This window comes from Acinonyx jubatus, chromosome B1 (genome assembly GCF_027475565.1).
Source record: "Acinonyx jubatus isolate Ajub_Pintada_27869175 chromosome B1, VMU_Ajub_asm_v1.0, whole genome shotgun sequence".
Taxonomy (NCBI): domain Eukaryota; kingdom Metazoa; phylum Chordata; class Mammalia; order Carnivora; family Felidae; genus Acinonyx; species Acinonyx jubatus.
In genome coordinates, this window is record NC_069382.1 from 143,052,651 (window position 1) to 143,066,323 (window position 13,673).

Here is a 13,673-nt window from a genome sequence, read left to right on the forward strand (position 1 = left end):
GTATATGTGTTACCTTATTTCCTTAGGTTGCAAATGGGACAACTTGTCGATAATTAACAGCACAGGGATTATTTGCATTTTATGTCCAAGGACACAGACTTCTTTTCAAAGGAAAAAAGGGGGAAAAAATTTGCAAATTCATCCCATGTTGCAAGTGTTAACAAATACTCTTCTCAATCTACAGAGTATTCAAAGAAATGTTTTTTTTCCTGAATTGCACAATAATGAATATATTTCAAATTAAAAATCTAATGGAGCCATAAAGATGAAGACCCCAGACTTTGTATGAAATTCAGCTAAATGCATTAATTCCTTTAAAAAATATTAATTGAATGCCTATAATATGCCAGGCACTGGACACAGTATTTGACCAAATCAAACTTCACTGAAGAGTACATTCATTGCTTGATTATTATATGGATTAACTCAAAAATCCTTTTCACCTAATTTCATGCCACTACAGTCCATTTTTAAGTATTTAGTATGCTGTGTATGGCTTAACAGAAAACTTAGAGCACAAACTCTGATGAACCAAGCCCTATAATAATTTTGTTTGTTACAAAATAATTTTGCATGTATGCCAAACTGAAGTGGGTCAGTTGCACTCTTCATTCAGCAACTCAAAATGATTTTGTTAACACTAACAAAGGAGCACTTACAAATGCCACCTTTCTAGGAGGGGTTCACCTTGTTAAACCACTGGAGGAACTTTTAAAATTCCTGTTGCTTTGATTGAACCCCATACTAATTAAATCAGAATCTTTGCAGGTGAGATCTAAGCATCACTATTTTCTAAAATCTTCACAGATTATTCACTATTCTAAAGTTAAGATTAAAAATAAATTAATTACTGTAGGAAATAAATAGATATGGTGCATTCATTTAAAAAATTTTTTTAAACATTTATTCATTTTTGAGAGACAGAGCATGAGTGGGGAAGGGGCAGAGAGAGAAGGAGACACAGAATCCGAAGCAGGCTCCAGGCTCCAAACTGTTAGCACAGAGCCCGATGTGGGGCTTGAACTCTCAAACTGCAAGATCATGACCTGAGCCCAAGTCGGACGCTCAACCGACTGAGCCACCTGGACACCCTGATATGGTGCATTCATTAAGTGGAGTGATATTCAACCACCCTAGTAATTTTGTGGCAGAATACTTAATGATATGGAAATATGCTCATAGTATGTCACAAAGTAAAAAAACAGGTGTAAAATTACTCAGTTTTTGTAATTCCTCCTTCCTGCTCAAAAAAAAAAAAAAAGTAGAAGACAGGAATAGTTGATGACAAAGTTACAACACTGGGTTTCTCTGGATGGTGGGATTGCAAGTGAATTTGTCTCCCTCGCTTTCCCTCTCTCTTTCAAAACTTGTTCAATGGAAGTTTGATTATGTGATTTAAAAATAAAATTTAAAATACTAATTGAGTGTATTTTTTAAAAATAAATAATACGGCTTAAGTCAGAGAAAGACACATACTATATGATTTCACTCATCTGTGGGATTTAAGAAACAAAACAAGTGAGCAAAGGGAAAAGAAGACAGAAAGAGGCAAATGGAGAAACAGACTCTTAACTGTAGAGAACAAACTGCTGGCTGCCAGAGGGGAGGTGGGTGGCGAAATGGGTTAAACAGGTGATGGGGATTAAGGAGTGCACTTGTCGTGATGAGCACTGGATGATGTATGGAAGTGATGGATCTCTGTATAGTACACCAGAAACTAATATTACACTGTAAGTCAACTACCTGGAATTAAAATAAAAACTTTAAAAAATAAATAAATGAATTACAATGCAACTCACTAGCGCAACCATTTAGGCAAAGGTTTATCAATGCCTTTTTACATAAACTTCTAGCCCTTCTGGGAGATTTGGCATAGCATCGACAAGTTCTTTATTGCTTGTTGGTCAAGTAAAATTCCCATTTTTTTGATAATGTTTGTTTATTTTCTGCCACGTGTGGCTACACTAGGTTTTGCCTCCTAAGGAACACACTAATGGGAACAAACCTCGTTCCTCACTCCATAGCGAGTGGCATTGCTGACCTTGCCTGCCCATTTGAGTATGGGTGGGTCACCACTCTCCTACTATCCCTGATGAGGAATCTTAACTCAAATATATGAAAACAACAGCATTAATTATGAAGAACTAACCCCATTTTATGGAACAAACTGTAAACAGTGTTGCTAGGCAGCGGCAAAATATCCCAAAACCTTTCACAGTGTCAGATCCATAGTTAACCCTTGGTAACATTAACTGAATGAATGCTGAATGTATTTGTTCAGAAAGGAATTTAAGGTGGAGGAAGACAGTGCATTTGGGAAATCTCAGATTCTATAAGCTCTGAGATCGTTGTAACTTTACAAACCATATTTCAAGTTTTATGCTGGTGTGTGTGTGTGTGTGTGTGTGTGTGTGCATATATTCTGCATGGCTGGACAATCTAATGTCATTATTTCATCAAAAGGTTAGAAGGGTCATATGCAAAATGCCTGGCAAGTAGTAGGCATTTACTAAAGTGTAATTATTTCAATACCATAAATAGTCACATAACTGCAAATACTGTGTGCACATCAGGCTGAGGCGTGTTGTGTCACCAATTGATCAGGCTGCTGACAAGCCTAAACCAGGAGTAACAACCTGTCTCATCAGCCCAGGTCCTATTTGAATCTTTCCTCTGATAATAAATTGGCTTTGTGCCATCCTTTGATCTCCTTCCATATTCTCCATTATGGAGCAAGTCTCTGATATTCCCTGCCCTGTGATCAGAAAGGCAGTAAAGTGTCACTGTTCAACATGTGAGCTCAGGCACCACGTTTGAATTTCTGCCCAACCACTTAGCCCTACATGACTTTGAGTGAGTTAGCTAATTTTTCCGACCTTTATTGTCATCATCTATAAAATGAGGATAGTGATAATACCTCATTCATGACTAGATGAGGATAAAATAAATTAATGAATGTGAATGGCTCAGAATAAGGTCTTGGGCAGAGTAGCACTTAATAGATGGAAGTTTTATTTATTCATTCAAAAAGTTGAAGTCTGCATGCGAGACACTGTGCTTTGATGGGAATAATCAGCAAAACCTCTCACTTGGGAGTAAAGAGCAAGGACTGTTCCTGTTAGCATGTTCCTTAGGAAATGAAACTAGGGTGGCCACACATAGTGGAAAATGAACAGAAATCATCAAGTGAATGGGAATTTTACTTGACAAGTAACAGGCACCATCCCTGCTCTCACAGAGCTTACATCTAATAGGAGACAGACAGTTATGCTCACAATCACAACATGGCATGATGGATGCAGTGATAAGTGGGGTGAGGAGGCACATGTGACATTTTTCAAGGGGGTTAGGGAAGGCTTCCTGGAATAAGTAACCTCTCAGTGGAAACCAGACTAAAAAGTGGAGGTGGACCAAATAGAGGGAAGAGTGTGCTGGGCAAATGTACAGAACAGTGCAAAGGCCCAGAGGTAGGAGCATGGCATATTTAAGGAACTGGAAGAAATGCAATTTCAATGAAATACAAAGTTTGATGATGAGGCAACTTGCTCTCTAAAGAGAATGTCTGACACAGTTATCAGGGGCCATATCTCAAAGACTTTTTACATCAAGTTTACACCTCCTCCTAAGAGAATGGCAGACTAAAAAGGGAGCTGACACGAATCACATTTGTGTTTTGAAACCATCTGTCTTATCATAAATGGGAACACGATTGTGAAGACCACTTAGGAGGTTTTTGCAATAAAGTGGTCCAGTAAGCAGCCTGGATAAGAGTAGTGCTAATGGGAAATGACAGTTGCAGGTAAAGTCAAGTGATATGAGTGAGATGAAATATATCAGTTTGGGATATATCGAGCTTAAGATAGAGTGGCCGGTTTACTCAAATAGTCCTTGTGTTACCCTGTTGACTTAGTGTAATTATTAAGCAGAGCACCTTGGTTTTGCATGTCGAAGTATCTTTAAGACCTCCAAGTGGAGAAGTTGATGGGCAGTTGAATAGTACTCCTTGTCCTTTGGAACAATATCAAGGCTGGAGATGGAGGTTCAGGAATCGTCAATTTGTAGAGGGTCATTGTAGCCATGTGATCGGAGGAGAAAGAGAGACCGTCGTGAAAAGTACCCTGAGGAACACCAAGTTTCAAAGAAGAGCTTTGAACCACAGTTTGCCTACTAACTGCAAACAATCCTTGATCTATATGTCATTGTTCAAAGTTTAGCCCTAAGTACACAGTTCACATCAAACACGTTTCCATTGGTTTGATTCTGATTCTGTTTACTTTTTATAAATTTGTGAAACTGCTCAGAAGCAACGCAACACGGTAAATGGGATTTTGGTATCAGATTCCAATCTTGATTGTGCCAATTATTAGCCATATAACATTTGGCAAATAATTTGCTTTCTCTGATCCTTAATTTTCTTACATATATAATGAAATGATAATATTTACCCTGAATTTTTATATATATTTATATATCATATAAATCTCTCTATATAATATATATTCTCTATATATAATATATTATATATACATACATATATATACATATATGAACTATACATATATATATAGAGAGAGAGAGAGAGAGAAGTAACGTACTTAAAGTATCTGATACCTAAAAGACATTTTTTAAATAACAATAAATACCATCATGATTACCATTGCTACTAGTGTTAAGTGTGAGACGTACTCTTCCTCCAAGCAGTTAAACAGTATGTGTGTTTACTAGAAAAATGCCTTCTCTTATTCTTCTGGGATAATTTTCATATTTGTTGGTTTGAGTGGCTAGTTGTTTGAGCATTTGGCTTTTATCTTTTATATCACTTTCCCTTCCTCACCAATGCTTGTAAAAACTTTATCTATCTTTTAAAGTCTATATAAAATAATTTTCCATGACCCCTAACTAGAAAAGAACTCTCTCACGTTTGACAACTTATAACACCCTTTAGACTGTTTTCACATGGTACTTCTTTCGACCTTATATCATGTTGGTAAGTTTACGCGATTCTTCCTGCATAGTTGACTTCTTGGATTCAAGAACTCATCTTTGTCACTCCTTCAATGCTTAGCATATTGTCTGGCACAGAGCAGAGCCTTTATAAGTATGAAATGAAAGGCAGTGAGTCAGACTGTCATCGTCAGGATTTATGAACTAACTGCCCTCACTCATTCGTTTGAGTCAAATACCCTTCTCATGTTTACATTTATATTTTCTCTGATATTTGGAGTCTAAAAGCCCTGGGACAGATCTGAGAAGACGATAATACTGAGGGTCTTGGGAGGAAGCTGATAAGTCTGGTTGCAAGTCCTGTAGATTGAAACAAACTCTACAGAGAAGACATAACCCACATTCCAGTAGGATGAATGTCTTCAAAGTCCTCTAGCCCCAGTTGGGTCCTCTTGCCCCTTTAGATTTAATTACATTTAGTCCCATGTTGATCCCACCTACAGAGAGCAACCAGAATTACCACTGCTGCCCTCCCAGTTTTCTAAAGCTCCGGAGTCTTACACTTGAGTCCCCCTGGGGACTACTGCTTGCATTTATCCTTAACATCTCTGGTTCTTATTTCCTGGTGCTGCTAAATTCTCTTTACCTGTGCTTTCTCTTTTCTGCTGTACATTTGCCTCTTCCCAACCCTGAAGCCCATGTTGCATGTCCCCCAATCACTTTTTCAAAGAGCCCCCAACACAAGTTTGTATCAAAGAACTTGAAATCAAACATGAAAAGGCCTTTTCAGCTCTATCAATACCACCTGATTCCTCGTTGAGCCCTGACTAACCTCCTCCTTTCTTGTTCTCTCTTCAGTCCTCATTTCTTATCTTTTCTTATCTTGTTCTGTCTCCTACACTCCCCTTCCTATTACTGTTTTCAGGCAGAGCATATCATCTCTCCCTTTGCTTAATTTGAGCCTGTCTAAATTATGCTTTGGAGGGAAGAGGCCAGCTTTCACATTTGCCCCCCCTCCCTCCCCAAGAAGCTATCAAAGTATTTTCCTTCATTCCTTTATCAAAGAGATTTTGCCTCTGATTTTTAGAGGGGATTTTTTTCCTTCCTCCTACACAAAGAACAAAGTGAGAGGGGTCAGAATCAGAAAAGGCAGGCAATCTGCCTGTCAAACTTGAAAGGACGGCAGTGTCATGAGGTCAGTCAGCAAGGTGAAGGAAGACATCAGTATGAGTCAAGCACAGATAGAGTGAAGTCAGTTAAGGGTTGATTGGAAATACATTTCGTAGAAACCTATGTTCCATTAACAGAATTTCTCCTTATATGGGTCGGCTGTTTCTGGTAGGTTCAGCACAGGTCCTTAAAACAGCTGAACTGGACCACATACTCAAATAGATGATACTACTTGAGGAAAACAATCATACTTTGTGAGCATCTCCAAAAAGTCCTATACAATAACTTGTATAGAAAAAAACATTTTCTAAATACTTTTTGTGCAATGACATACACTTTCTCTGATGAGGAAATACTTCTGACCCCTCTTTTCCTGCCGGTGATAGCAATGATGGGTTATGAGACATAACAAAGGGAGCCTTTAGCCTTACACCCTCATCAGTGTCATTACTGGATACTCTCTTTCCTTTGCAAGGTTGTGAGATGGCTTATTTTCATAGGAAATTTAGAAAATATCCCCTACATGATCCAGAGATTTCATATAATTCTTATGGACTGAACGTTTGTGCCCTCGCAAAATTCATGTGTTGAAGTCCTACACCCCAATGTGATGATATTTGGAGACAGGCTTTGGGAAATAATTAGGTTTAGACAAGTTTATGAGGGTAGGACATTCATCATGGGAATAGTGTCCTCATGAGAAAAGACACAAGAGAGCTTTGTTCTCTTTTTTTTTCCTCTCTCTCCCTGCCATGTGAGGACATTGCAAGAAGGTAGCCATCTGCAAGCCAGTAGGTGAGCGTTCACCTGAAACTGAACCTTGGACTTCCCAGCCTCCAGAACAATGGGAAAATAAATTTCTATTTAAGCCACCCAAGTTAAGTTTTATATGGTATTTTGTATGTCAGCTAAGGTGGACTAACACACACACACACACACACACACACACACAAATCCCTGTAAATATACATTCTTCTCCTGGAAAATACATGGAATACGGGAAGCCTGGGTGGCTCGGTCGGTTAAGTGTCCTACTTTGGCTCAGGTCATAATCTCGTGGTTTTTGAGTTCGAGCCCCGCATCGGGCTCTGGGCTGACAGCTCAGAGCCTGGAGCCTGCTTCAGATTCTGTGTCTCCCTCTCTCTCTCTTCCCCTTCCCTGCCTGCTTATACTCTGTCTCTCTCTGTCTCTCAAAAATGAATGAATGTAAAAAAAATTTTTTAATACATGGAATAAAAAAACTAGAATTATTATCTATTATTCTTAAGCAAATCACACTACTTCTCAGAACATAGACTTTATATTTCTAAACAAGTCCTCTTTATTTAGGGAAATGCTTCTTGCTTTTGATGTTCTTAAAAAAGCATAAGAGCTACGTGTTTCTAGTATTGTGTGGGAGATAAGACGTTTGTAGTGGTTTAAACTGTGGCCCCACAATTTCTGTCACGAGAAAAGTAATAAAATGGGCCAGAGCATACCTCTATTTCCATCCTCAATACCTCACAATCATTCTTGCATTGAATCAGCTTTGTTTCAAACAATAAATCTGTGGTCCACCCCATCACAAACTTAGAAAGGCTAGCTCTCTTATGCAAGACTGTTCTGAATATAGAAGAGCCATTCTTTCATCACTGAAAGAAAGCAATGGATCAAATATCTGGATTTTTTGTGGTGGTCTACATTTTTTTTCTTATTGCAATTAAAGAAAAATCAAGGGATCATCTTTCCAATAATGCAGTCTTCTTGATTTTGGCACATACTCTGCTTGATAGCCACTGGAGCTAACTCTGCACTCTGCTCTCTCATAGCCTCTGCTCTTGTGCCCAAGTGGCAAGCCCAAAGTCATAGGCTAACCGAGTCTGAAACTTTAGAGTGTTCTGCCTTGTTGAGGTCTCCTTTTATCACTGGAAGTGTTCTTGACTCCTAATACTCAGCTGTGTGGCTCTTCACATCACCAACCAATTATCTGACTCGAGTAAGAGCCTTCACCTATTCAGACAGGATGGACCTCCTGTCTCCGTCACTTACTACACCCTCCTCCCTCCCCGTGTTACTGCCTCTTAGTTTCCAGTGACACTGTCTTTAATTCAGTTCTTCCCTGGAGGTTCTTAAGACCAGCTCTGTAAGGAACCAGCCCTTAGGGTGCAGATATCAATGGATAAGCAAATAAATGAAGAAATATGCAACAGACAGAACTGAATAAGACCTAAGTGGAGACAAAAAGTAAATTTGGAAAAATGATCTGCTCTTTGGCATGCCGTATTTTTCAGCTGTTGTCCTGGTAACTGTTTATAGTCTAGTGCTAAAGAAATTACACAGTTTCACATGAATTAAGTGGACAAAATGTTGTTAATCTATATGTCAACCATCATATGTAACATTTTATAAACAAAATTTTTTCATTAGGCAAAAAAGATTCTACCTTTCCCAAAAGATATATTGCAAAATGCTAACACACTTTCTTTGGTGTCATACAAGTATTCACGTACTTATTTGTCAGTTATGCACATAAGAGATAATTTGGGTAATTTTAGATCAATTGAGCTGATGCAAAAGTGACACCGTCAAATGGAACTATGGCTAATCAGCTTTAAACATTCAGTTCTTGAGGTATCTTAATTTGGGGTAATTTCCTTTATTTGACATTTTTAAATAAAATGTATCATTATTATTATTATCTTAAAGCACAAATTTGCATAAAATTCACTTTACTATATTTACTATTTCTGAAGTTCAAGAAATTATTATAAGCAAGGATTCTGTGATTTATACTTGAGAATATTTATAGCCCATAGCATAAATCAGTTTATTCCTCTAATTTTTATTGAATCTGCATTATGCAGCAGGTTATGTTAAATGCCAAGAGATATACATAGACTTCTTTTTTTTTTTAATTTTTTTTAACATTTATTGATTTTTGAGAGACAGAGAAAGATAGAGTATGAGCAGGGGAGGGGGATAGAGAGAGAGAGGGAGACACAGAATCCAAAGCAGTCTCCAGGCTCTGAACTGTTTGTTACCACAGAGCCCGATGCGGGGCTCAAACTCACAAACTGTGAGACCATGACCTGAGCCGAAGTTGGACGCTCAACCGACTGAGCCACCCAGGTGCCCCGAGATATACAGACTTCTAACTGATGCCCTGTCTGGTGAGAAACACTATCTAGTTGGAGACAGAGATATATAAATGAACTGATACCATTAAATGGGCCTGCTCTCAAGAGTCAGAACCATGTGTATTCAAATTCCAGGCCTAAGATTCAGATTTTACGTTTCAAATGGATATAAAATCTATTATAATTATAATAAAATGTGAATGCTATAATAATTTAAGTACAAAGAGTGAAGGGGCATCAGGAAAAGAAGTGAGCCACTTAATGCAGGGAAGTTTCCTCAAAGAAGGTGACCTTTGAGTTGAATTAAACAGATAAAGAAGACAGAGAAAGACATCCCAGGTAGAAGGAAAAAGCATGCATAAAAAAGCATGGTGTGTTAAGGAATAATATGAAGTTCAAACTGATTAGAATCTTGAAAGGAGGGGCGAGTTAGTAGCTCAGCTGGTTAAGCATCTGACTCTTGATCTCAGCTCAGGTCATGATCTCATGGTTCATGGGATTGAGCTCCACATGGGGCTCGGCGCTGATAGTATAGAACCTGCTCAGGATTCTCTCTCTTCCTCTCTCTCTCTCTGCCCCTCCCCTATTCTCTCTAAATAAATAATTGAACTTAAAAAAAAAAGAATCTTGGAGGGAAAGTGAAAAAGATATATGAAAGATAATCACTTTATAAAGCGACTGAAGAGGAGCAAAGAAAGATTTAGGTGAGAAGGATGAGTAGAAATTGTGTGATTCAAGGTGTAATGTCCATATATGCCACACATCTGGTATAACGCAGTGGTCATTACACTGTCAGCCACCCTTCGGAAATCGAATTCCTAAAATGTTGACAATATTGATAAAAAAAGAATTACTGGGCCCATGTTGTTCAACTCCAGGTGAATCCCTTCATATTTTATTCCATATTAATGATGTCCTCCGGGTTTATGCAATACCAGCATGGGCCCATGTGAAGTATACTCATTTATCACTTAAGATTTAGAGTAATGAATAGAGAAGCGATCCTTACATACTTGTTTATTGTACAGTCGTGCACATGAAGTTTCTTCCTGATGTGCAGACACCCTATCTTCCTGTTCAGATCCAGGTATCATCTCTTTGTTGGTACTATCTTCTTTATTGTCAAATGCATCTCATTCTTGGCTAATTTTATATCTGCCATCTCAAGAGTCAGGTAGCGATGTTGTTATTATTCACAATGTGATGGCTCCTTGGAGCCTGTTTGTATTGAAACAAATAAATCTTCTTGCCTCTGTACTTCTCAATTGTCATTTACTTAATGTGATATTGGTTACATCATTATTCGTGGTGATGCATCATTCATCATGTCACTGTGAATTCTGGCTTCCAATGATTCTCTTGAATGTTACTGTGCTTCATTGATGACAATCACAAGTGCAAGTCTCTGGTCATCTTAAATTGATCATTATGACTTTCTTAGCACAAACATAGATCAGCACATCTTCCACCCATATTTTCTACGGAACTCTTATTATATCATAATCACTGCATTTCTAGAATGTGATCTCTTTCAATGTTAACTGTGTTTTGGTTTCGACACACAGCCACCAACAGGGACGATAGGTGAGGGTTCTGTGGTGAAGAAAGGAAAGTGATTCCATTTCTGCAAGGGATATTTGGCAGGGTGTAAAACCAACCCTGGGGAGCATGACATAACCAGATTGACAGAGACAAGAGAGGACATCAAGTGGAAGGGCCTAGTAGCATTGCAGAGCAATTGTCTCCAGAGCACTTGGAATAGATAGACATGTCCACCTCTGAAGACGACATGACTTGATGTGGAGTGTTTGAAGGGATTGGCGTGACCATCCTGGGTGTCCATGGAAGGGAATACGTAAAGGACACCTGTCACCACCCACCATCTTTGTGTACTGCAGACAGAGACTGCCCTGTTGGAACACAAACAAAAAAAAGCTACTGGGTGGGCCCACACATGTAGCTCAAGCCAAAAGTCAGTCAACCTCCCAACCCTAAATTCGTCTTGTGTCCAGTGTGAGTGAGTCACCCAAAACTCACCAGTCACAACCTCACTGAAGAGGGTAGGAGAAACATGGAACTGACTAAGTAACTTTGAAAAATAAGGTATTGACTGGAAATTATAAGTTGTATATACACCGTACTCTAGTTGCTGAATTTGTTTCACGTGGAGATATAGGCCAATAAATTTGAAACTCCTTCATACGTATCCTGGGGTTGAACAAATAAGTAAACACTTGGTAGAGAATGGGAGCCAAGTTTCTCCCTATCAAAGAAGGAAGTAATAAATATGAGGAAGAGAAAGACTTGAGTGAACTTTGCGGTTCTGGAGTAGTCAGAGACATCAGTACGAACTCAAATGTACATAGATAGGTGATAAATGATGATAGATAGATAGATAGATAGATAACAGATGACACAGAAATAATTACGGGTATCTGTGTATACATGGGTTAGTATACACACCTACATTTCTTAGCTCTGTTCCCTGAAAGAGTCTAGAAGCAGTGATACCTCACTAACAGCAATTGCAACCAGTACCCAGATCATGGTCTAAATACCATTATCTGTGAAATAGAACCAGGGCTCCTTGAAGAAATGGCTGTTTTCCAGGTCTGGGGGAAGGGAAAATAATAAGATGGGCCTGGAGTGTCTCAAAGTGCCAGAAAGTAGTGTTCAAAAAACAAAGTACAGCGGCATATCAAAGGGACCCAGAAGCCAACTGAAAGAACTCACAAAGGCCAAAGCTGAAATAATTTGAGTAACAAAGTAAATAATGTAACATTGACTTATAACCCAAAGTACAAAGCAAATATACATGAATTCATATGTAAGTGAATGAATAAATTAATAGAGTGAAGTGACAAATCTTTCTTATGGAAGAATTCTAAATAATACCTGTCAATACTCGCACTTCCAGGAGCTTCATCCTCTCCCTCCCTCATTTTAAGTGTAGGCTAGATTCAGTGACTGGCTTCCAAAAAGACAGTATGTAAAGGGAAAAATAACTTTACAACGGAGTAATCTGGCAAACGCTACCTCAAACAAGTGCTTGATCTTAACATCCCTGGTAATAAATCATACAGATATCATGTGTTCCCTGATACGGTATGAAGAGCACTTCACACACACGCACACACACACACACACGTGCACACACATGCACACACAAACACACACACACACATACATCACTGTGTCTGCACCATTCTGGTGGCCCAATCAGGTACACTGTGCAGCAAAGAGCACACTGCAACAACTATCCAGCCTGAATGATGTGCTTTCCAGGCTGCCCTCTCAGAAACAGAGCCGTCCTTAGGCTCCTGGACCACGCAGGCTCAAATGTCTGAATTCCCTGGGGGAATCTGACCCCTTGGGAAGCAGGGAAGCCAGACTCTGGGAGTTCCATGTTTCATAGGATCTTTCTCCGAAAGTCTGAAGTCCTCCTTCAGTGTCAAGGTGGCAATGCCATCCAGACAGGGCCCCCAGACTTTATCCCGTGTGGGTTCAGTTCTATGAAAACATCTTATTCAAAATTTCTAGATCTGCCTTCTGGGCCTTTGATGGGCCAGTGCCTACCATCTCCACTTCTCCCCTTCTGGGCTCTCTCCCACCTTTGTGATGATTACTTCCAGTGTGGAAAAGTATTTGATACAGTCAGTGATGAGGCTAAAGTAAGTGGTGGGTGAGAATGGGTAGGGATAGGGAGGTGGGGGACTGTGGAATGAAACATTCCAGAAATGGAAGGATCCGTTTTTAACTTGGTACTAAAATCTTTTGTAAGCTTCATACTTATAATGAAACTATAAAGTAACATTATTAGGGACACAATAAGCAAGTTGTGGATGGCATGTACATATGAAACCAATTCTATAAAAATTCCTAAAGCACAATAAAACTAATAAGGCTATAAATGACTTTAGGTATGTAAATTCATTTTAAAAAGTATATAAATTCATAGATAAATTCTGGTATCTGTGGTTGCCTCTGGGAAAAGGGATAAGGGGTTAGGTATTGAGTATAACATCTCAATTTTTACAAGAACACTTTACTTTCCAATTCTTGCACTCCCTTACTCCTATATATCTGGCTCACTCTCTCTTGTACTTTTTTTGTCCAGATCTTCTGTCCCCTCCCCCAACAGTGCTTCTCCAAACTTCTTACTTCTTACACTTTGTGTATTGTCATCGTAAACTGGCTTAAATTTCTATCTAGCATGTTTTTTTTTTTCAGTTCAATTAACCATCCTTATAATTACCTCTAACCTCTTTGTCCCTCACATTTCTTAGTCCTTGGAGTACTGAAAAGCCATGTTCTCATGGCTTCGCCCATACTAGTTTTCATTTTTTCATTCAGAATGATCATAATGTTAAAATATTGCTTTGAATGTTTATAATCCATGACTCAAGAGAATATTCATGTTTCTTTTCATCAATTAGCCCCCAA